At 35.3% G+C, this 26,200-nt stretch overlaps 1 pseudogene; it reads right to left on the reverse strand.

Moving 5' to 3' along the window:
• Nucleotides 1-3,302: 3,302 nt before the first annotated feature.
• Nucleotides 3,303-13,245, reverse strand: LOC101607981 (annotated as a pseudogene).
• Between the last annotated feature and the right edge of the window lie 12,955 nt (nt 13,246-26,200).

Genomic DNA, 26,200 nt, shown 5'->3' on the forward strand with positions numbered 1-26,200 from the left:
GGCAATGAAATAAAAGATACAAATAAAAGAGCATGGAAAGGAAGAAGTAAAACTATATTAACATGAAAAAATGCTGAATGTCGAAATTGCCAATATATATATATATATATATATATATATATATATATATATATATATATGCATATTATTAGATAATAAATTAATACATTAAGTTGTGTAAAATATAAGCACACAGATATCATTAGAGTTTCTAACATACCATAAACGAACAATCTGAAAATTAAATTACCATTTCCATTTACAGTAGCATCTACAAGAATAATATACTGAGTAAAAAACACAACTAAACTTGTATTTAAAAAGTTTTTCTTCATTAAAGGACAATTATAAGAAATGAAGTTGAGTATGGTGGCTAATTCCTCTAATCACACAGCACTTGGGAGAATGAGGCAAGCCTAGGTTACATAGTGAATTCCAGATTCATTCAGGTTCCAGAAAGACCCTGTGTCAATAAGAAAGGGAGGGAAGAAAGAAGGATATGAAACAATAAAGGTATTATTAGGACAGAAGAAAATATTTGGGTATTGTATCTCTGAAAAGGATGGCATAACTTGAATGCATGAATAATTTTTATAACCAATTGAGAAAAAAGAAAATGTTGACCAGTTTTATTTGGACACAGTACTTCAGTAGACATTTCTTAAGAAATATATATAAGTGAACAATAAACATGTCAAAATATTCTACATACTTTAACAATGAGGGAATTAAAAATCAAAGCTGCATTTAGATGCCAATTCTTATAATATTAGCTATAACTGTAAAGGATTAAAAGTGTTGTGATGGATATAGAGAAATTGTATCACTTTTAAATTCCTGGTGGGGTGTAAAAGGTTATAACAACTGTTAAAAATAGCTTATAAAGTTACAGAAAATTTAACCATGGAATTACCATACACGCCAAATTTTGTGCTTCTAAGTTTTGACTCAAAAGAACTGAAAGCAATGACTCAATCAGATTCTTGTTTGCAAATATTGAGTACATTATTAACAAGATTACAAGTGTGAAACCACCACATACCCATCAATAAGTGGATCTATATACACACAATGGAAACTTATTCAGCCATGAAAATGAGTGAAGTTCTGGATATATGCTGTATCATGAATATATACTGAAAAGTACACTGACTGAAATACATGAGATACAAAGGGAAAACATTTTACTATTACTCTAAAAGTATGTAGAATAGGCCAATTTATGAAGATATAAATTTGAACTGATCAGAAATAGAAGGGGTGAAAAATGGTTATAGAGAGCTTATATTTGCAGTAATGAAAAAAATTGAGAATGGACAGTAGTGATGACATTTAAAACAGTATGCCTGTGAATTATTTACTTAAGTCATAAAAATTAAAATTTTTACAAGAGCAGTATAGCCACAATATTACTAAAAGCATATTAATTGAAAATCAAAAACCTAAAGAAACACAGAAACATAAGCACCAAAAAGGTTTGAATATTACCATTATAAATAATTGCCTTTAAATACCTGCAATTAATGCAATAAAGAAATTCAATGGGAAAATTAACAGAGCTCTAGAAAGTACTAAATAATCAAATGGAGCTATAAATACAAATTGAGTTAGATGAATAAATCTGTATATAGTTGCTAAGCACACAGAAGACACAACTAAAGAGGGAAAGAGATCAGATAAAAGGAGACTAAATTACTACAAGGAATTGCTTAAAAATATTGAAAAGACCATAAGGTCTACATAGAATATTATAGAAGTTTTTATAATAAGTCCCAGAAAAGTAGATAGTGTAGAGACCAGATATTTAGAACAAAGAATAACAAAATATGAAGTGGAGAATCACTGTTGGAGTCGTCTGAGGCTACATTGTGAACAAATTAGGAAACAGAAAAATATCCCAAGGCACTTACAGAACATCATCCATTTATAATTCTGTACCCAACAAATGTATTTTTCATGAGTGAAGGTATTATAAAAAATATTGGCAGGTGGGGGGGGGGTTGCTGGAGAGATTGCTCAGCAGTTAAGGTGCTTCCCTGGAAAGCCTAATTATGCAAGATTGATACTCCAGTACCCATATAAAGCCAGATGCAAAATGTAGTGTATGTATCTAGAGTTCCTTTTCAGTAACTGGAGGCACTTGAATGCCCATTCTATCTGTCTCTATTCTATCCCTTTCTGCTTGAAAATAAATTAATAAAAATATTTTAAATTTTTGGTCTAGCAAAAGATTTACAGCAGACACTCCTTTCTCCTAAAAACAAAAAGAAGGAAAAAAGAAAGAAAAAAGAAAGAAAGAAAGTTGCCAGGCAGAGTGGTGCACACTCTTAATCCCAACATATAGGAGGCAGAGATAGGAAGATTGCCATTAGTTCATGGCTAGCCTGGGACTAAATAGTGAATTTTAGATCAGCCTAGTCTAGAGTAAGATACTACATCAGAAACGAACAAACAAGGAAACAAACAAAAAAGGAATTACAGCTGACCAGACAAAGGGAAATAATAAATATAATTTATCATGCAGAAGAATATTGGTCTCTGATGTAATCACAGAGATGGATGAAATAATTAGTAGGGATAGTAGTGATATGCATTTAAAATCTGAATGAATATGGACTATATGAAAAAATAATATTGTAAAACTTCATATAAAGATATAGATATAGATAAAGTGCATGACACAGTACCTAATAAAAAGAGAAGAAAGGAAAATAGGAAAGCTGCAGCCATCTCCTTGTAGTTATTGGAAGTAAGTTGCATATAATGTCTACTGTAAGACTACTAAAAGAATAACAAAAATTTATAACTTAAAAGACAAAGAGTAAGAAAATAGAATGCAATAATTCTTTTTACTCATTTATTTCTGAGAGAGAGAGAGAGAGAGAAGGAGAGGGGAGAAAAAGTGGTTGTACCAAAGCCTCTTGCCACTGCAAAGGCATTTCAGATTCACATACCATTCTGTTTATCTGGCTTTATGTGGGAACTGGGAAATCAAACCTAACTGATAGGCTTTGCAATCAAGTGCCTTTAAATGCTGAGTCATATTGACAGCCAAACAAAATTATGAATGGAAAAGAAGGAGTAAAAGAGAAGAAACAATATGCAATATGTAGGGCAACACAATGTAAATAGTAATAAAATAATCTGTTATATTTTAATAATGGCACTCTTTAAATACACTAAAATATTTCTCAGAAGAAAAATATATGTTTCAATAAGTATCTCTATTTGCAAGCCACATAGCTTAAATATGAGGCAAAAGAAAATTTTCAAGCAAAGTGAGGGTAAATAATCAGACTCTGTCATCTATCTATTTGTCTTTCATCTGTATCTTTATTGTCTGACTGTCTATCTCTAGGTGTTTCTTTTGGCTTGTCTATGAAATACATTTTAAAGCAATAAAACTTTATGAGGCAGAAAGAAGAAATCACAAGAATTGAAAAAAAATAAAGATCTGGACAAGGTGGCACATTTCTATATTCCTAGCACTCAAGAAGCATAAGCAGAAGGTTTGTCACAAGTTTAAGACAAGACAGACCTGCATCGCAAAGCGGTGTCTCAGCACACTCCCCACCAAATAGAATAAAGGCAAAGTATTAGATAGCCATACAGGAAGATGAAAAAAAAATGTTCAGCAAAAATTATCCACTTGTGATAAAAAGTTATTTACAAAACTAATAATAGGTAGACCTTTTCTTTATTTGATAAAATTTGTTTACAATTAAATTTTTTTTGGTTTATTTTTATTTACTTATTTGAGAGCAACAGACAGAGAAAGAGGCAGAGAGAGAGAGAGAGAGAGAGAGAATGGGCGTGCCAGGGCCTCCAGCCACTGCAGACGAATTCCAGATGCATGAGCCCCTTTGTGCATCTGGCTAACGTGGGACCTGGGGAATGGAGCCTCGAACCGGGTCCTTAGGCTTCACAGGTAAGCGCTTAACTGCTAAGCCATCTCTCCAGCCCAAAATCTGTTTACAATTAAAGTATACCAATATTATTCTTCATGGTAAAATATTGGAAAGGTTTCTTCTCTCTCTGCCACTCTCTCTCCTACTCTCTCTAAAAACAATTGGGCTGGAGAGATTGCTTAGTGGTTAAGGTGCTTGCCTGCAAAGCCTAAGGACCCATGTTCTACTCTCCAAATCCTATGTTAGCCAGACACGCAAAGGTGAGGCAAGTGCAAGGTTTCACATGCCCACTGGGTGGCACAAGAATCTGGAGTTCAATTATAGTGGCTGAGGCCCTAGTGTGCCAATCCTCCCTTTCTCTCTGTCTCTCTCTGTTTCTCTGTTTCTCTCTTCTTATTTCTCAAAAAAAATAATAATAATGGAAATATCTCCTGAAATTAGTGACACAAAATATCCCACTATCATTTGTTTGCCTTTCTCATTGCTTTCAAGTTCTAAAATGTGCATTTAAACTAGAAAAAGGTAAGAAAGCTAAGACAAACAAGGATAAAAATATTTTTTTCTATTGTTTTCAGTGGCAAAATTTTTGTACATTGAATCTCCAAATTAATAATTAATAATTAATTTTACAAATTAACTTTTAGAATTTATAATTATTTTTTATTTACATATGGACATATTTAATATGTAAACAATACATGTTGGTACCAGCTTTTCCCTCCTTCCTGACCCTTTTCTGAAGAGGCCTTCCTCATTGGGGATGCAGGTTAACCCATTGAGGATTGTGGGTCATGCATTATGGTGGAGGGAGAGGCAATATCTCTGCTCAAAATGTCCCAACTGTGGCTCTTACAATCTTTCTACCCCATCTTCTGCAAAATTCCCTGATCGATTCTGAGAGCATTTTAAGTCTACTTCTGTGATGGGCACTTAAGAGCCTCTGAATCTCTGGTTTTATAGGTGTTGAGTTTCCTCAGTGCCTATCTACTTCACCTTTTTGCTGATGTCAGATTCACTAAGAATGTAGTACACACAGTACACATGTAAATGAATAATTTAATAAGGCCAGTGTTTTAAAATATTGGTTTCACTCAAATTAGCACACAGATTTAATGCAATTAAAATCATATACTCTAGGCTGCAGTGATGGCTTAGTAGTTAAGGCACTTGCCTGTGAAGCCTAAGGACCCAGGCTTGATTCTTCAGTACCCATATAAGCCAGATGTACAATGTGGCACATGTGTCTGGAGTTCTTTTACAGTGGCTATAGACCCTGCTGTGCCCATTCTCTCTCTTTCTCTCTTTTCCTCAGTCTCTCAAATAAATAAATAAGATATAAATTCATACACACATAACAGGTTTCTCTATGGAAATTGACAAGCTAATTGTGAAAGTTGTGGAAAGTCATAAAACTAAGAATAATCTGTTGATCTGAGGAGGAAAAGTTGATGAATTTATACTATATGATATCAAGACATTATAAATCTACATTAAAAACCTGTGTATGCTAGTAAACGCCTGTTATCATAGCACTCAGAAAACCTATATAGGAGGATTAAGAATTCAAGGTCACCCTGAGCTACATGGTAAGGTGATGTTTCAAAAAGAATTACCATTAAGACATTGTTGTATTAACAGAGATCAGGCATGTAGATTAGTGAAGCCAAGGATATGTCAGAAGAACATCAGACACAAATTTGAATACTTGATTTATCATTAACATTGAAATTCAGTAGGTCAAGAATTGTTTGTTGATCTTTATCACATTCAGTAGTAAAAAAAAAAACTATAAGATTCATTGGAAATCTAAATGTTAAACATAAAATCTAATAGTAGATACACTTCTTAAATAATAGCAAAAAGGAAGTAACCATAAAGTCAAATATTTACATTTCAGACCTATATGTATATGGATAAAAAGAGCGCCTTTTCAGCAAAGATTTTGAGAAAGAAAAATCACTGGCTGCCCAGATGAGTTGAGATTTGTTATAGGTACATACAAGAAGGATGTGAAGTTATAATTTACAAAAACTGTTACAAATAAAAAAAGATAACTAAATATGAAATGGGAAAGACCTGAAAAGTATTTTTAGAAGTTAATATATTCAACTATGTGAAACAGAATCACTCATCATTGGATAAAGGCCAATCAAATTCACCCAGAAACTGCCAGACTTTCATGATAGACAGTGAAATTGGATTCCACCAGTTCCAACTGTTTTTCATGATGTGGAGCTACTATAGTTCTCATATACACTGAAAAAGTCAAATTTGTCATAACCTCTTAAAGGAACTGTATCACAGTATTTATTAAATGAAAATATACACATATGTGAGCCAGAATTTCATTACTATGAATATAATCATAATGTTTCCATAAATTTGTGTTCCAAAACCACTATTCTTGACAAATTGTTTATTATATTGCAAATAAACATGCCTGACATTACATGGATTAGAAAAACTACATGATATAGTCACAATTAACATCTAATTGATGCTATAAAATTACCAAATTATGAATCTTAAAATTTTTTCAGTGAAGAAGATAAACATACTGAATTGATACTGTACTTTTTTTTTTCTAAAATTCAAAAGAAAATATATAGTCTATGCTATAAAATAAGAATAGTACTTACCATTGAAGAAGGAAGATAGTGGCTGGGAAAGAAATGAGGGAGTTTCTGTAGTGAAAATAATTTTCTACTTCATGACCTGAGTAGTAGTTTATATTAGCTTGCTTAGTTTGTAATATTTTCAGTACAATTTAGTTGTGAGTACTTTCCTTCATGTAGCCTATACTTTTATTAAACATTAATATTTGTTTGTATGTCTAGCCTTTCCTCAAAGTACTCCATGAATCCATACCTATTAGATAATCAAATTAAAAATGCATTTGATGCTAGCTTGTAATAATATATGAAATCCCAATATACGTGTTCACTTGCTGGATTAAAATATTACTTCATAGTTGATTAATGGATGACTTATTTCTCCTAAGTATTCTGGATGCTTGATTTTCCTTGATTTATTATTAACACAGTGGAAGGTTTATTTAAAAATTGCTTTAGTGACTTGAGGGATGAATCATCAGCTAAAGGTGCATGCTTTCAAAGCCTGTTTGCTTGGGTTCAGTTCCCTAGTCACCCACAAAAGAGTCAGATGGACATTCATTTTTGGCAGCAAAATGTTGTGGTATGCCCTTATGATGAAGAATTTTGGAGTTCAGGGAATGATTATGAAGGAGATCCTAGGCCTGTGAACACCAATTTTGGGGACTTTATTCAGTTTCCCAAAGAACTGAATAAAATGGACTCTGAAAAGGGTAAATTATGAATTATGAGTTTTACTTTAAGAAAATTGGTGTCCAGGGGAAAGCTAGCAGAATGATTCAAGCCACATTGGATTTCTCCTTTTATCTGGGCTATTAAAGGAGAGGGGAGAAAGGAAAGAGAGGGAAATCTCCAAGAAAGAAGTCAGTAGGGGAGGCACATATACACATGTATTTAAAAGGCAAAACATGTCAACCCAGGCCCTTTACCTTCACATAACTGACTGAAAAGTCTCTGAGATAAGATAGTGAAGGGACTAGAGTTAAAAGAGAGATCATACATCTAACATGGTGGCAAAGCATCCATAAACAACAACAACAACAAAAATGTACAATGCAAACAGGGAAATGCCTATAGCAGAGAGCTTCAAGTTCACTGAGATGAACTTCTAGACCAGGTACAGTTATGGAGGAAGGGATTTATTGAAGCTTACAGATCCAGGAGAAGTTTTATAATAGCAGAAGCTGTCCTGCTTTTACAAGACCAAACACAAAGAAACACAATCCTAAAAGCCAAAAGCCACACAGCACAGCACACTTCAGGAACTCCAGCTGGGCACACTTTGATTTTTCTTTAGATTGACATCTCAAAAAATGCACCTCCACACCTTAATCCTCCCAGTGACACTGCCTCCAGCCAGGTGACTACAGATGCAAACTACAAACAAATAAAACACTGAATTTATTGGGGCTGTCTATTCAAACTACCACATTTGGCCCCTGGCCCATAATAGATTCATAACCATCACACATTGTACATTATACTCAGTCCAATTTCAAAGGCCCCTATAGTCTTGAACAAGATGAGATAATGAGTCCTGTAAAATCAAACAAGTTAAATACTTCCAACATATAAAGGTACAGAGTAAACATTTTTCAACTGGTATAAGACATAACAAGGAGAGACTAGAACAAAGCAAACTCAACTACCATCAAACATACATCAAACTTTTGCAGTTCAAGTTCAATATAACCAGAGTGACAGTCTCCAGATTTTCCAGTTCCACCCCTCCAGATGGACAGAGTAGCCAGGGAATACTTCCATTCCATGTCAACAGTGCACTCTATGGTAGCTCTTGCATATTCCTGGTATATCCAAAACATCTTCAGGTCTTCTTGCAAATCACGATCCATCTTCCAAAGGGTCTTTCAGCCAATCAGGGCAGCATGCCCTGCCTCATACTGCATGTCAACAGTGGATCCTGGAACCATGTGCAATTCACAACCACTCTTCACATTTTTCATGCTTCTGAAACCAATATCAGGTATGCAGGACAAAGCCATATTCTTAATTCAGGGAAGAAATAAATCATAACCTTGAAAAGCAGGTTCCTTCTCCAGTTAACTCTTTCCAAAAGAGTTTGCATTTCTATGATAGCCTTTCCTCAGGCATCCTTTCCATTGTTTTAATGTAAAGCAGTTGGGTCATCTCCCTTAAGATTGCTAATGGGTTGACAATAGCAGCTTCAGTAAGCTAAAACCAGTCTCAGTGCCTGTAAATTTAACTTGCTTGGGGTTTTCCAACCTAAAATCTTAAGTCTCTCAGTCCAATATCTTTAGGCAAGCACATTAGTCCATTAAAAATTTAACCTTGATCAAACTCTCTGGGCCTGGGCAGCAGGACACAGCCAGCCCTTGTACCAGTAGCCCAGTTCCAACAAAGTCCTCTGTAGTCTTTCCTTCCCCTTAGAAAGCTCATAATCCAAGCCTCAAAATTCAGTCCAGCCAGGTGACTGCAGATGCAAACTACAAACAAAACACTGAATATGTTGGGGGGCATTTATTCAAATTATCCAATACCTAAGCATTAGGAAGCCAGGTTGGGAATGGGAAGAGAGAAAGACTTACATCCTGGTGTTCAGAAAAAAATCACAGGACAGAGAAGGCCAAGTGGAAGAAGAGAGAGATTACACAAGTGGTTAGGCATAAGGATCAAGCATCAAATTAGGAATAGCCTTGTCATCAGACTCCAGTGTGCAAAGGAAAGACCTATTTGGTTGATGATTCAGGAGGGGCCAGCCCACCTGAGTGTACTGTGCTAAAGAAGACGAATAAAGTTGCCAGAGGGGTGTTCCTGGCAGCCATCTTGTATGATGCTGTATCCAATCTGTTTTCTAGTCTTGCCAGAGCAGGCAAGGTGGTGTTCATGTTCGCTGTGAGATTTTTCCCTGTTTTATTGCTTATTAAAAGATATCTTCTGACAGCCTAAGACTACATAGTGAATTCCAGGTCAGCCTGGGCTAGAGTGAGAACCTTCCTTGAAAAACAAAAGGCTATCTTCCTCCTTCCTCCTATTTCTCCTTCATTTACACACACACACACACACACACATACATATATTGTGATGGAAATGGAGTTAGGAAGGAAAAATTTATTTACATTTCTTACTGCTGGGAATCACTCAGGAGTTAAACAAGTATGCTACCACTGAGATGCATTCCCATTCCTGAAGGATTTATTTTTTAAAATTTTATTTATTTGAGAGACAGAGAGAGTCAGACACAAAGTGAGTGTGTATGGGCACACAAGGGCCTCTGGAAACTGCAAACAAACTCCAGATGCATACACCACTTAGTGCATCTGGCTTTACGTGCATACTGGGAAACTGAACTTGGGTCCTTAGGCTTTTCGGGAGAGTACATTAACTGCTGAGCCATCTCACCAGCCTTATTTTTTTTAATTTATTGATATTTCATACAAAAAAGATTTGACACAAAGACTCCACTCTCCCCTGCCCCAACTCTACTGAGAGTCTTTTGTGAGACTATTGCTATTCACTGTGGGAACCAAGAGGCCTCAATCAGTCTCTGCATGGATTGGGGTGGGAGGGGAACATGGTGTCTCAGGCTATTCCTAGCCACCCTGGTGCTCTTACAATCTTTCTGCTCCTTCTTCCCTGATATTCTGTGAACATTGGTGGGCAAGATAGATATCTGTAGCCTCTGTAACTCTATTTTTTTATTGAAGTTTGAGCACAAAGTCTGTCACTATTTGCTTGAAACTTATTTAAAGGCTAGCCATGCTGGACGTGGTGGTGCACACCTTTAATCCCAGCACTCAGGAGGCAGAGATAGGAGGATTACTGTGAGTTTGAGGCCACCCTGAGACTACAAATGAATTCCAGGTCACCCTGAGCTAGAGTCCCTTTTCAAAAGAACAAACCACCAAAAAAAAAAAAAAAAAAACTAGAAAAAATAATAAAGGGTCACCATGAGAGCAAGTTTCATGTCAATGCTTCCCCTGTAATGATTTCTGGGCCAGGGCAGATGAGGTAGAAGTGACCCATCTAGTAGGCAGTTGGCTCTCTCTTCTTTATGTAATGATACAATCTTGTTTTCACCTGGATTTTCCTCCATGACACACACACACAGGATCCACAGCATGCCATACCAGCAGCAGGGGAACCAGGAGCCTTGGGAACTGAAAGGCCAGGCCTACTCAAAGTTTTATTTTTAGCAAACATTTGTATAATTTCAATGTGAAATATTTTTGCATTCATTTGTTATGAAATTTTATAATCTGTGAGATAAATGACATAGGTTAAGATATGAATGACATGAGATAGTGTTCCACACAACCACATGGACTCTCTAGAATGCAATTTTGTGGAAAGGAATTCAGGTCCATGTTGAAGAAAATTACTCAAATATAGTGAAGTTCCCAGATTAAGTGAGTTTACATCAGCTAATGAGTAAAGAGTTCACTTGTGTATGTCTAAAATCCTATGCCCTGGATGGGCTGGTCAGGACCTAGTTAGTGCACCTATCACCATCATCCAGACTTCTCAGGGGCCCTGCTGAATTCAATGTGAAGTAAAAAATGCCCCAAGTCTTACACCAAAATGCAGGTTCTGACTCAGAAGTATGATTTTAAATTTCTCTTTAAATAAGAAAATGAAAAAGAGGAAATCAAGCTCAAAACACAGTAACACTTGTTTTGGTAAGATAGTAACTGAAATATAAAGCATAAGCTACGTCCAGATGTAAAAGGCATTCAGGAATAACCCATAATATTAAGGAATGAGCAAGAAAACAACAAGCACAAGATACAGTATGTCCAAACAATTTAAAATTATAATTGAGAAGTAAAAGCTGTAAAACTTTTCTCTGTTTTAGATATAGTTTAACTATATATATTTATCCCAAGTAAAACCATAGTTCATTATTTACACCTCAAAGCTTTGCTCTAGGTACAAAGCAACTATTACATACACATAAAATACTTACTTGTTAATGTAATATTTTCCCTGGCTCATCCAATATGCAATTGAAATGACTCCAAAGACTAAAATTTGAGGCATATCTACACAAACTGAGAAACCACAATTCCAAGTTTCAAAACTTGCTCTTAAAATTATAGGACACTCATGTCTTTACTTCTCAAGAAGATGTTGCATTGACATTGATCATCAGTCTAACTTGGTAGGACAAAAAAAATTACCATTTATCAACTTCAAGAAACTAGAAAAAGATGTTGAAAGTACTATAATTTCTTTTGTTTTTTTAAAGTTATTTTGTGATATGGTCTTGCTTTAGCCCAGGCTGACTTGGAATTCACTATGTAGTCTTAGGCTGGCATCTAACTCACAGTGATCCTCCTAACTCTACCCCCTGAGTGCTGGGGTTAAATGCATGCATGACCATGCCCAGCTGAAAATATGATAATTTCTTAATGGCTGAAAAAGGTCATTAGAATTAAGTTTGTGTTTCCATTTTCCTGAAGACCTCTGTGTATCCTTAACACTAACAAAATCTCACAGGCTCCAATCAAAGTACTTTACCAGCTTAAATGATGGCACATTTTTTAAGGAGCCAACTATTTTAGTTTAAGGCATTCAGAGCCCAAAATTTGATGACTATAATCAAAACTTTATTTCTGTAACTTTATTAATGTGATCCAAATGTGTCCATCACTAGTTTTTCCAAAAGAAACATGCTATCAATAAAGAAACTACATCTGCTCACTTAAACGTGTGGACTCCCTAGCTATTTCATTGGGCTTAATTACAGACCACTCATAGTAGTTGCATTACACTATTAAGCTTGGTTGTTAGACCTCTATTTCAACTTATTGGACACTGGCAGTCTTTGAATACACCACCTAAATATTTTAACCTGCATTTTCTTCCTCACCACCAGAAGATTCTTCCTCTGATTTCTTCAACCATTTTATAAATGGTTCTGCTTTGATATGATTCTCTTCAGCAAGTTCTTTTGAGACATATCTTTTAGAGTCATTTTTGGACCAGCTGATAATGACCTGTCCTAAAGGTTATACATCTTCAAGATATGTGGAACCTTGGAGATGACCAGAGCTTGATGCATTGCTACCACATGCTCCAAATCATGAAGAAGGTGTCCCTGAGTTTTGTTGTTGTTGTTGTTGTTGTTGTTGTTGTTGTTGTCGTTGTTATTTTGACAAAATCTTAGAAAATGGCATCTGTGTTTCCTAATTTCCTCTCTAATCTTATTAAAGAGAACTTCCATCAGCATAAGAGGGCCCAAGGCTTTTACATTTAGTCTTTCTACTTCAGCAACAATTTCTTTGTTGAATGACCCAATGATGCCCACTTATTTCTTTTTCTTCACAAAATCAACCAGGATATTGACATGCTCTTCCACCATTCTTTCTAAATCATTTCTGAGGATCAGAACTTTTGCTTGGTAACTGATTTCATCCATACTACACCTTGGAGCTTCCTCAGCTGTATCTTTTCTTTTTTATAATTTTTTTGTTTATTTTTATTTATTTATTTTTTAAAACGATGGGCAGAGAGAGAGAGAAAGAGGCAGAGAGAGAGAGAGAGAATGGGTGCGCCAGGGCCTTTGGCCACTGCAAACGAACTTGAGATGTGTGCGCCCCTTTGTGCATCTGGCTCACATGGGTCCTGGAGAATCGAGCCTCAAACCGGGGTCCTTAGGCTTCACAGGCAAGCACTTAAGCACTAAGCCATCTCTCCAGACAAGCTGTATCTTTTCCCCAATTATCATCCTCCTTCCACAGCATATAGAGGTGAATTGATTTCATATGGTGTATATTCTTTATTTTGATATTTATAAAATTTCAGTGATTATGTAAAGTTATTCTACTAATGTTATTTTTAATATAACTTATGGTTGATTTTCACTTAGAACATATACAAAAGGGAATGTCTTTTTCATAGTTAAGTCCGATTTTTTAAGTAACATTCAGGTCCACAAAAAACACATAGTAATTTCCTCTTTAAATATTCTGAATTTATTTTTATACTTTTTTGTAATACTGATTAATGACATTAAGTAACTAATTTAGTTGGTGGTAGATTTCCAGACAAAATTGTTCATTATTCAGAGAATTTGTAGAAAATATTACTTTTCCCATAAGCCTTCAATTTACCTACATTTTTAAATATTTGTACCATGATAATTTTTTTGTGATTTCAACTCACATTTTACATTAAATTAAGGTAAGGAGGCAGGGCATATTAATTTCACTGAATAACTTTAAATATTTATTTATTCATATATTCATTTATTCATTTAAGAGAGACAGATAGAGGAGGGGAGAGAATGAGCATGCCAGGACCTCTAGCCATGAAAAACAAATTAGAGACACGTGCACCACTTTATGCATCTGGCTTTTTGTGAGTACTAGGGAATTGAACTTGTGCCTTATACTTCATAAACAAACACCTTAACTGCCAAGCAATCTCTTCAGCCTATCATTTCACTAAATAACTTTTGATATGATAAATTTATTCTGTGTGGCAAAATTTGTTTATACTTAATGAATCACATTACATTCTACTGTGACTTTTATCTCATTATTCAATTAAAATAAGTAGAATGAATTTCCATTGTACTGGGGTCAAATGAAATGTTATAAATATTTTAATGTAGGAATCCTACTACATAGGCACATTAGTATCCATTGATGTTCCAGTTAACCAAATCTTAATGGCTTAAACAACAATCCTCATTCCATATATTCAATGATTTTAAGTCATTTTTCCAGCTTTGTTACGTCAGTGTGATAATGCATAACATTATTCATGACTGCCTACATAGTGTAGAAACAGGTTCTCATACCCAAAAACATATTTTAAATGTTTCCTAATATTTTAACATTAGGGCTGGAGAGGTTGCTTAGTGGTTAAGGCACTTGCCTAATATTTTAACATGGCATACTTTAAAAATAAAATAATTATTGAAATATGATCTACATCTCATATAGTTCACTACTTTCTTATTTATTTTGTTAACTGATGCATAAAAACATAAAAGCTGATCATATTAATGGGATGCCATGCAATGTTCAGTATATGTGTATATTACATTATTAAATCAGGTTGACTTTTTATTGCCTTAAATACTTATCATGTCTTTATAGTGAAAGATTTCTAAATGTATACTGCTTTACTGTTATCTATAGCTACCATAGTGTGCCACAGTATCACAGAGCTTCTTGTTTCTGTCTCATTGTATTTTGGTACCCATTGTTCAATCATTTTTTTCCTTATATCCCTTACCTCTATTCTTCTTAGCTTTAAATATCCACTGGTAATTATTTTTTGGTGCTACCTTTCAGTAAGATCATTTTGTTTCTCCCATTCTGTGGGTAATCTATTGGCTTTGCTTATTGTGTACTTGTCTGTAAAGAAACTCTTCAGCTTCATGTGATCCCATTGGTCGAGTGACTAAAATCATGAGCTACTGGGGTTTTATTCAGGAAGTCTTTTTTCATTCCTATATCATGGAAGGTACTTCCTATATTTTCTTCCAGTAGTAGTTGAGTTTCTGGTCTTTTTTGTTTGTTTGTTTGTTTGTTTGAGAGCAACAGACAGACAGAGAGAAAGAGGGAGAGAGAGAGAGAGAATGGGCATGCCAGGGACTCCAGCCACTGCAAACGAACTCGAGATGTGTGCACCCCCTTGTGCATCTGGCTAACATGGGTCCTGGGGAATCGAGCCACAATCCAGGGTCCTTAGGCTTCACAGGCAAGCGCTTAACCACTAAGCCATCTCTCCAGCCCGAGTTTCTGGTCTTATATTGAGGTCTTTGATCCATTTGAACTTGAGTGTAGTGCATGGTGAAATGTGTGGATCAAGTTTCAATTTCCTGCATATGGCTATCCTGCTTTTCTAGCACCATTTGTTGAAGATGCTGTCTTTTTTTCCAGCCTATATTGTTAGGGCTTTTGCCAAATATCAAGTAGCTATAATTGCTTGACCCAAAGTGTGTGTCTTCAAGTCTATTCCATTGGTCTATACTCCTGTTTTTATGCCAGTACCATGCTGTTTTTAGTACTATGACTTTGTAATATAGCTTTAGATCAGGTGTGGTGATGCCTCCAGAGGTATTTCTTTTGTGAGAATATGTTTGGATATGTGAAGCCTCTGTCTTCCCATATGAAATTTGAGATCATTTTTTCTCTCTCTGTTAAGAACACTGTTGGGACTTTAATTGGAATTGCATTAAATCTGTAAATTGCCTTTGGTAGAATTGCCATCTTCACAATATTAATTCTGCCTATCCAGGAGCATGGGAGGTCTTTCTGTTTTCTCAAGTCTTCCTCAATTTCTTTTTTTGAGTGTTTTTGTTTCATTGTATAGATCGTTCACTTCCTTAGTTAAGGTGATTCCAAGGTATTTTATTTTTTTGTTGTTGTTGCTATTGAAAATGGGACCATGTCCCTTATTTCTTTCTCTGCATCTTTGTCATTTGCATATAGAAAAGCTACTGAATTTTGTGCATTGATTTTCTTTCCTGCTACTTTGCTAAAGGAGTTAATCACATTAAAGAGTTTTGGGATGGAGTCTCTTGGGTCTCTTACTTAGAATCATGTCATCTGCAAATAGAGCTCACTTAACTTCTTCCTTCACAAATTGTATCCCTTTTATTTCCTTCTCCTGTCTTATTGCTTGAGCTAGGACTTCCAGTACTATATTGAAGAGCAGAGGTGAGAGTGGACAAGGGCTGGAGAGATGGCTTAGTGGTTAAGCGCTTGCCTGGGAAGCCTAAGGACCCTGGTTCAAGGCTCAATTCCCCAGGACCCACGTTAGCCAGATGCACAAGGGGGCGCACGCATCTGGAATTCGTTTGCAGTGGCTGGAGGCCCTGGTGCACCCATTTTCTCTCTCTCTCTCTCTCTTTCCCTCTTTCTCTGTCTGTCACTTTCAAATAAATAAATTTAAAAAACAAAAAACAAAACACAAAAAAGAGAGTGGACAACCCTGTCTTGTTCCTAATCTTAATGGGAATTCCTCCAGTCTTTCTCCATTAAGTATTATTTGGGCCTTAGGAGCTTTGTATATTGCCTTTGTTTTGATAAGATATGAACCAACCATGCCAATTCTCTCTTTTGATCATGAAGTGATGTTGTATCTTGTCAAAGGCCTTTTCTGCATCTGTCAAAATGATCATGTGGTTTTTGTGTTTAACCTTGTTTATGTCTTGTATTACATTGGCAAATATCTGTATGTTGAACCACCCTTGTGTTCCTAGGATGAATCCCACTTGGTCAAGTTAGATAATGCTTTTCATGTGTTGTTGGATTCTGTTTGCAAGCATTTTGTTCAGGATCTTTGCATCTAAATTCATCAGTGAAATAGGCCGGTAGTTTTCTTGTGGCATCTCTGCCTGGTTTTGGAATTAGAGTGATACTAGCTTCATAAAAGGAGTTGGGTAGCTTACCCTGTTCTCCAGTTGTGTGACACAGTTTGAGGAAGATTGGTTTGAGTTCTTCCATGAAGGTTTGGTAGTCTTTCTGTGTTTGATTTCTTTTACTTAACACAATAATATTTAAGTTTATGTGTGTTGTTTAAAATGGCAAGATCTCATTTTTGCTTGAAATAGAATTCTATTATGTCTATGCACTATGTTTTCCTGCAGTCATTAGTTAATTGATATTTAACTTTCTTTATAATTAATTGCTATTGGGAATAGTGTTTTAATGTACATGGAGAGTTTAGGTATCTTTTCTAAACACGGACTTTATTTATTTTTGATATATATCCAGTATGAGGATTGCTTGATCATAAAGAAGTTCTATTTGATGTTCTTTTGAGGAAACTTCATATTATTTCTCTTATTAGAGGGTTATGCCTTTTAGGGTTTCTCCAATGATAAAGGTTTGTATGGAATCAACTCATTTTAGATTTAATTTTGTGTTTGTTTTCCCTCTCTCCCCTCCTCCCAAACCCTTCCATACATATTATCTGGGACTCATGGTGGCTATGAATCAGAGAGAGAGAACATAATAGGAAGGGACAAGGGACAAGAGACATCCTTAAAAGGCATTCATCCAGTAACCTAGTGCACACAACTGAGCTCTACCACTGTACATTTACAGCACCTCACAGTAATACCATAAAATTATAATTTCATCCATGGATTATTCCATTAATGGAGGCAGAGGCTTCATGGTCTTATTAACTCTGAATGGTCTCAGCTGGAAATGAATCCTTCCACATAAGAGCCTATGGAAGAATTGGAACAACTTATATTATACCATACAGCTGTAATATTTATTATTTGTGGAATGTTCTCAACTTCTTAAATTACACACATATATATGTAACACACAAACACACACACACACACACACACACACACACACATATATATATGTATATATGTATGTATGTATGTATGTATGTATGTATGTATACATATTTCTAAATGCCACCATGTACTTATAGGACCACTTTATATGTAATAAATGGAAACTCATTTGAATCTACAATCTAAAAAAAATTTTTCAACATCTTTAGCCATCAGGAAATGCAAATTAAAAGTACTGTAAGATTCTACCTCACTCCACTCAGAAGTACTAACATCAAAACTATCAGGCCACACACACACACATACAGAGAGAGAGAGAGATTGAGAGAGAGAGAAATATCTTGTCCCCTCCCTGTCAGAAAAAGGACTCACCAGATGATAGCACTCTCTGTTCTCAGTCCACAAAGTAGGACACCCAGGGCCCAAGTAGGTGCTCCCCCACCTGTCCACATTTGCTTTTCACCAACCACAGGGGCACAACTCTAGCCCTCACTTGCTGGAATTGAAGATAAGGCTGGTAGCATTGAATAAATAGAAAATGAAATTTTAAAAAAATTCTAGTACTGAATAACAGTGAAAAGCAAACACCATAACAAAACTTTTTGGGACATAAATGAAGACAGTCCTAAAAGGGAAGTTTATAGCTCTAATCTACATTACAACAGTAGAAAAATCACTAATAAACAATTTAATTGTGTGCCCAACTGTTTGTGAAAGACAAGAACAACCCAAACCCAACAATACCAGATGGAAATAAATAATAAATATCAGGGTAGAAATTAATAAATTGGAAGTGAAGAAAATAATTTAAAAATTGACAAAATTAGTTGGTTCTTTGAAAAACTAAGCAAGATTGATAAAGTCTTTACCCTATTGCTCAAAAGAAAAAGAAAGAAGACTCTAGTCAACAAGATATGTGATGGAAGAGGAAATTTTACAACCTATGCCAATGAAATTGGTAGAATTATCACAATATATTGCAAATAACTTACATTCCACTAAATTAGAAAATCTGGAAAAAATTGTTAAACATTATAGGCCAAAAAGAATTCACTGCAGATTTCTGCCAAAGCTTTATGTAAGAGCTAAATAAAGAAAATAAAACTGATTTTCAAGTTATTTCACAAAACTGAGGAGGAGGTAATGCTCCTTGAATTCTCCTACTCTTCTATGAAATTCCATTACAGTAACAACAAAACCAACAGAGACACAACAAGAAAAAAAAAAATACACCGATATCTCTGATGAACTTGATGCCAAAGTTTTCATTAAAAAACTTGCAAATCAATTTCAAGAACACATAAAGAATACCATCCACCTCAATCAAGTAGTTTCATCTCAGAGATGGTCCAGCATATGGAATTAGAGAACCATAATACATTACATAAATAAATTCAGGGGCAAAAATCACATGATCATTCCAATAGATACAGAAAAGTTTTCCAATAGAATAGATCATCCCTTCATGCTTAAAACACTGGAGTGATTTTGGATGGGGGCATGAGAGTAGGGTATATTTGACAGTCAATTACAGAAACAGATTACAGATGGCTCAACAGATAAAGCACTTGCTTGCAAAGCCTAATGACCCAGTTTCAGTTCCTTGGTACCCACATAAAGCCAGATACAAAGTGGCACATGCATCTGGGGTTCATTTGTGGTTGCAGTGGCTGGGGGCCCTGACATGCCCATTCTATCAATCTCTCTCAATATCTCTCTCTCTCTCTCTCTCTCTCTCTCTCTCTATCTCTATCTATCTTTCCTTGCAAATAAATAAAAAATGCTAAAAGCATGGGATTTTATGGTAAATCCCAGTGCCAGAATGGGGTTAGCCTCTGCAGTGAGCTGTTGGTTATGGAGGGTCATGAGTTTGTACAAACTATTCAGACCATTGCAAGAGCAATTGATTACACACCAGAAATAAACATAGGACCCAATTCCTAAAGACACCACAGGCTGTGGTTGCAAGGTACTAAGAGATTATACAGGAACTAAAATGGAAGTTAGCTTCCTATTGGCTAGCTTTCATAGTGTTGAGCAGTGATATGTGAACTGCTTGGGGATAATGGACACCAACAACAAGAACAAGCAGTGGATCCTACAAGCTACAAAATCAATCAGCTAGGAAAGATGTGAACACTGTTGCAATAGTGGCACACAGGCTATGGAGATAATCAACTGCTCTCTGATTGGATATGAATCCAGCTCAGTGGGAGAGAATTCATAACTGGTACTGAGCAACAAATCAGAATTCTATGACGTGAAAAGTCATAGAACATAAAAGGAAGGTTCCACTATTCTTTGCCTAGAAGGAGAGGTTATGCACTTCAAGATGACTTCTAAATGTCTATGCTTATCCCCTTTCATCAATGCTGCTCTCACTCTTGGTTATAGAATCTGCTTTTTACAGATGTCAGCAAATACGCTCTCTCTGTGCTTGTCTGTCTGCCCCTCTGTGTGTGTGTGTGTGTGTGTGTGTGTGTGTGTGTGTGTGTGTGTATGTTTGTGTTAAAGACTGTATTACCACACTCTACTACAAAGATGCAGAGATGATGGCCCATTTATGTTTATTGCTGCTGTGTTCCAAATGCATATCACCTGGTGAATGAATAATGACTATGTACTATATATGCATAATGAAGTTTTATTCAGCTATAAAGAAAAATAAAATTAATTAATTGAGGGGAAATGGATGGATGTGGAAAGTATTATACTGTGAGGTAACTCACACAAGGAAAGATAAATACTATGTGATCATTCTATTATGGATCTTGACTTTGGAATTTTAGATTTGCATGTGACTTGAATAAAAGTCAGTAGAGGACAAAAGGCTAGAAAGGGGTAATGATTTGTTTGGGCAGGTTAGGCTTAAGGGAAGTGGATAGTCGATATGTAAGTCAGTTGAGGAGATAATTATGAAATACAATGGATTTCAGTCTGAGTCTGTTGAATAGTAAAGGACAAGACAAGATTAAGCATGCAAGAAATGTATTAGGGAAAAATCCTATGAAGGGAAATGAAAAGTCAGTCTGGGAGGGACCTTGTGAAGGGCAGAGAAATGGAGGACTGAAATAAGAAAGTAAGGGAGAGGAAGGTAGGCAAGGAAGTTGGGAGGGTGGGAACACAGAGAAGGAAAAAGCAAAGTTGGTATTATATTTAAGTGCAGTCCTTTAAAAGTTTTGGCAATGACAGTAGGGAGTTAACTAGATGTTTACCTGTCAGAGTGGCCTGCATCTTCTACGAATGGACTTAAATTACTCTCCCTGTTATTTCCAATCATTGGCTTGGAGAAATTGTTATGATGTCTGGCCTCAATTTTACCAGGATAATGGATTTTAGAATGTAGCTTATTATCACTTATGCTACCCAAAGTAGAATCTCTTTCAAGAGGTTTGTTTTCATGGCTTCCAGAATGTTTGTAGGCAAAGGTAACCTTGTTCTCAAGGACTAAGGACTTCACTTAGTATCCATCAAAATGAAGCATCTATGCTAAAACTTTTTCTTTAGAGATTAAATATGAAATATCTTTCTTAACAGGTAGGACCACTGAAGAAATCCATTAACCCTGCTCTATGTCCTCAATTTCTCAGAAATTGTTGGCTTTAGCAATTATATTTTACTGATGTAGCCACTTTCCCTCGTACACATACATTAACATGACCCTCCTGAAGCAGTCTTGAGAGGACAAGGGGGAGACGAATAACAATTCAACCTTGTGTTGACATAAAGTACAATATATCCTGGCTTTTTATTGTTATAGAGAAAAATTAGAATGAAAATAGCCTAGAGTGTAGCTGCTTCTTCCAGCCACAGTTGTGTTCCTCCAGTGAACATACCTTAAAGAATTTGTGCTCAATCTAAAAATGCCTTCTTTTCATCTTCCAATTCTGGAAGTAGTCAGTTTTCCTGTAGCATATTTATATAATCATTTGAAACATGAAATCTAAAAGAATGTGTTTTTTTCACAAATTTTCAATGGTATCTTACTACTCTGAAACATAATGGAATTTTCAATATTGCTATAATGAAATTTCCAGAGTACATTTCTAGAGAAAAGTACATGAAAAATAGCTGTTCTTATTAATTAACTTGAAATATGTTTAAAGGTTCTATTTATTTTTAAAATATTATTTATTTATTTGCAAGAAGAGAGAGAAAAATTAAGAGAGAGTATGGGCATGCCAGGGCCTCCTGCCACTCAATATGAACTCCAAATGCATGTGCCACTTTGTGCATCACTGTTATGTGAGTACTGGGGAATTGAACACAGGCTGTCAGGTTTTGTAAGCAAGCACTTCAACTCCTGAGCCATCTACATGTTCCTTTTAAATCCAATTTGGCCATAGAAGTTTTCATTTATGAGTATAAAATTTTCCAAATTGAATTGGACATTTGGCCAAGAAATGCTACCATTAAGAAGCACTATAAATATTAGGAATATATTCTGTTAAATGAGATTCAATAAACCCGAGATGACAACTATGTACATGTAGTGATAAGAATAAATAATGCTATCATAAATATATATTATATATTCTCATCCTTGATAGCCTAATGAAGAAATATATACACAAATACATGTGTATGTGCAATTCCTCAAATTGATTATGTTTAAATTTAGAGAAATATACTTGCTAGTTCACTTTAAGTCATTTCTATAATGAACACTGCTGACGTGGGCCTCAAAATTCTGTGATATATTATTTTGTTCATGTTATATCCACTGAAAAGTATTAGTTTAAGGAGTGAGGAGATGGATCATTTGGTAAAGTGTCTAACACACACAAAAGAATCTGAGTTTAATCCTCAGCACCTATGTAAAAACTGGATGCAGTAGTGTCCACTTGTAATTTCATCGCTAGGGAGGCAGAGTCAATAGGAATGTCAGGGTAGCTATTAAAGCTTAATCTATAAGCTCTGGGTCAGTGAAAGACCATGTCTCCAAAATAAGGTGGAGAGCAATTAAGGAAGACATCTGACATTAACCTTGGGCTTCACATCCATGCACAAGTATATGTGCACCTACACAAATGTAGCCAAATAAATACAACAAAAAAACACATGCAACATACATGCATGCACCACACACACATGCACACACACAAACATACACACATACACAAAATGGAGAAGCAGATGGTGTACCTAAGGAGTGATACTTGAAGTTTTCCTTTGGCCCACATACACATGTATGTGTAAATTCACACAGATGTGTACCCACGCATATATTAATATGCATGTACACATGTACACAACATATGTACATGCCAAGAAGTATTAATTAAAATTGTTAATTGAAGGAAAAAAATAGTCCCTTGAGCTGGGAGATAGTTTCTTAGGTAAGAGCACTTACTGCAAACATGAAGGACTAACAGAGAAGAAGGTGGTTCAAGTTCGGTTCCCTAGAACATATGGAATCTGCCAAAATAGCCAGGTGTGGCCATTCATATCTGTATCCCTATTACTGTAAGATCCAGCGAAGAGAGAATCTCTGGGGCTTGAAAAATACTACATTTAAACATTCAAAAAGATCCCCAGTCTCAAGGAAATATGCAGATAAGTGATATAGGAAGGATGACTGACATTATCCTCTCACTTCTGCAAGTCTGCAAGTGCACCTACACATATGTATATATAAAGTGCATGTACACGCACACACCAAAAAACTTCTCATTTCTTCTTCCTCTTTTTTTATTTGGCTTTTTAAGGTAGGGTATTGCTGTAGTCCAGGCTGTTCTGGAATTCACTAAGTCATATCAGGGTGGCCTTGAACTCATGGCAATCTTCCTTGCTCTGCCTCCCAAGTGCTGAGATTAAAAGGTGTGCACCACCACATCTACCTTTCTTTCCTAAGGTTTTATCTTTTCTTTCTTAAAGTTTTATAATGTGTACTCATTAACTCATTAATCAGAAGTTTAGCAATAAGTTTCAATGGCCAAACATGACAAATTTTGTGACTTTGTGACACACAGCTTTGTGACTGTGCTTCTGTCATTGGTTAAGATTGAGGGATATTATTTATGTGGTTTTCTGATGTTTATGGTTAATATTAGTGAACTTCACTGTTCTATTAGCTTTTTTGTTCTTTGATGACATTCACAGTAACTGTGTATCACATAACATGCATAACAAAAGGACAGAAGATAGTCATATTTTCAGCATACATTTTATTTCAATATAGCCACCATATCCTCAGAGATTAATTTTCTTAAAGCACAACTTTAATTATATTATTGGCCTCCCAGTGCTTTCAAATTAAAATCTATGGTTATGCTAATTAGGGCCTGCTAGAAATGAAACCTAAGGGAAATTTTAAGCTGCATTCATACCTCCTATTTGGGATGAAGGGTGTTCTTTGAGCCTGCCACTTTGTCATTTTGTTAAATTATACCCTCAGCCTAGCATTTCCTATGTGAATTGGTGCCCTCATCAAAATTGGGAAATGCACAGTCTGTAAATAAATCCATTGAAAAGTAAGAAGCCTGAAAGCAAAAGAAAGAATATGCATATTTGGCCTACATGTACAGTTGAAACCTTAGTGAGAAATTAATGAGTTAAATTTGTTAATTAAATAACAAATTGCTTCCAAATAAGTATCTCCCAGCATTGCTCCACCCCATGCTTGTAGAATTTGTCAGAAATGGTACTGAAGATATCCTTGCAACATGTGCATAATTATATTAAAACAGCCACAGTCTCAAATATCAATTCCATTTGTTTATAGAATGAACCTGAAAAACTCATAGAGAACTATGTATTATGCATTGTGTTTTTTACTAGGGATGTGAACATTAAAGTTTCTACCATAAAATGTGATCAGAAAAGAGGTATGCCTCTTCTATAGCATGAGAACAATTTTAGAAAGAAGGTTTAAGTATGGATTTTGGAGTTCTGAAACCTTACTCTGTATCTTCTGTTCCATAAAATTATATCTGAAAATGATCCTAAAGAATGGCCAGTCTATGAGCCTCACTTAACATATGAGAAAACAGAAGCTTACAGAAGGGAAAACACCTTGTAAGGATTTCTACTCCATAATAGCTATTTAGAAAGTGTAAGGTGCCTAATTCCCATACTAATGCTAATATATGGCTATGTGGTTATTCAGAAAATAATGCTGAAATTCAGTTTTCCTTTGGAACTATTACACTCATAATAAAATTGCCATGTCCTTTCAGATTACCTACACAAAACTTGCAAAATCAGTGTCTGTAATTTAGAATCTCACATACCCTAATCCTACTCCAAAGACACTAAAATTTGGAGATGCATGTCAGTCATGAAAACTGCTTGAAGACTCCCTTCAGTCTGTTTTTTAATCTTTGCTAGTTAAGCAGTGGTGTATATGTCTAGTTCTCAAATCAACTGGTAATCACATGATCACTATATTGCACTTACTGTATGCAAAATATTTTGTGTATATTTGTTTAGTCACTCACCATTACATCTCCATAATATAGTTTTATTGGTCTCATTTTACTGAGGAAACAAAGACAAATGATTTAAGCAATTTGCCTGAGGTCATATGTATCAGAACATTTAAAAATATTATTCCCAATATCTGCTACTTCAGTTATAATCAATAGTAGGAAGAAACTGACCATTTAAGATCATTTCTGAAATATTTGGTAATGACAAAATCCTTAGGTAGCAAGGCCAAAAATATGAAACCAAGATGTTTTCTTCCTGGACAGAGCTTTTTAATTTCAACACTATTGATAATTTTGGGCATGATAATGCTTTGTTTGTGGGGGCTATTTAGGATTGTACAATGATTGATATGTCTCCAAATATCACAAAATACTTTTTGGAACATAATTACTTTGAATTGGGAAGCATTAAGATAGAGACTCTAAACTCTCAATCATTATCATCTCTAGATGAAATTTCATTTTTTTTTACATGGATGACAATTCAAGAAGGCCAAATTACTAAATAAATGATCATATATTTTGACAAGTAAATATTACTTGGATTCATTAAACCTTGTTTCTCTTTGTTAATTCTTTTCTCAAGCCCATTTAGTGAGTGGATAACTTGATTTACAGAAAAGTTTTGCATACTGTCTATTATATATGTTCAGATAGTATTGAGAATTAAATTGTTTCCATGAACATCTAAGAATTCTTTCAATCTCTCCATGCTTCAAAATTCATATTACTTAATTTCAGCTATAACTTTGTTTATAATGCATAGCAGAATATTCTTATTTAGTTCTTTCCACCCTGCTTCCATTCCACACCAGTAAAATATACAAAAGGTCAAATATTCCTTGCTTTTTTGACTCACCAAATTTATTTCTTTTTTCAAAAGTGTCAGAGAAGAACAAATTAAGCTTTCTTATTAGTATTGTACTCAGTGAATACAGTCAAGTTGGTACCATTCATAGCCTCCTCCCTGACCTCCCTCCTCTGCAGGGA

This window comes from Jaculus jaculus, chromosome X (genome assembly GCF_020740685.1).
Source record: "Jaculus jaculus isolate mJacJac1 chromosome X, mJacJac1.mat.Y.cur, whole genome shotgun sequence".
NCBI lineage: Eukaryota > Metazoa > Chordata > Mammalia > Rodentia > Dipodidae > Jaculus > Jaculus jaculus.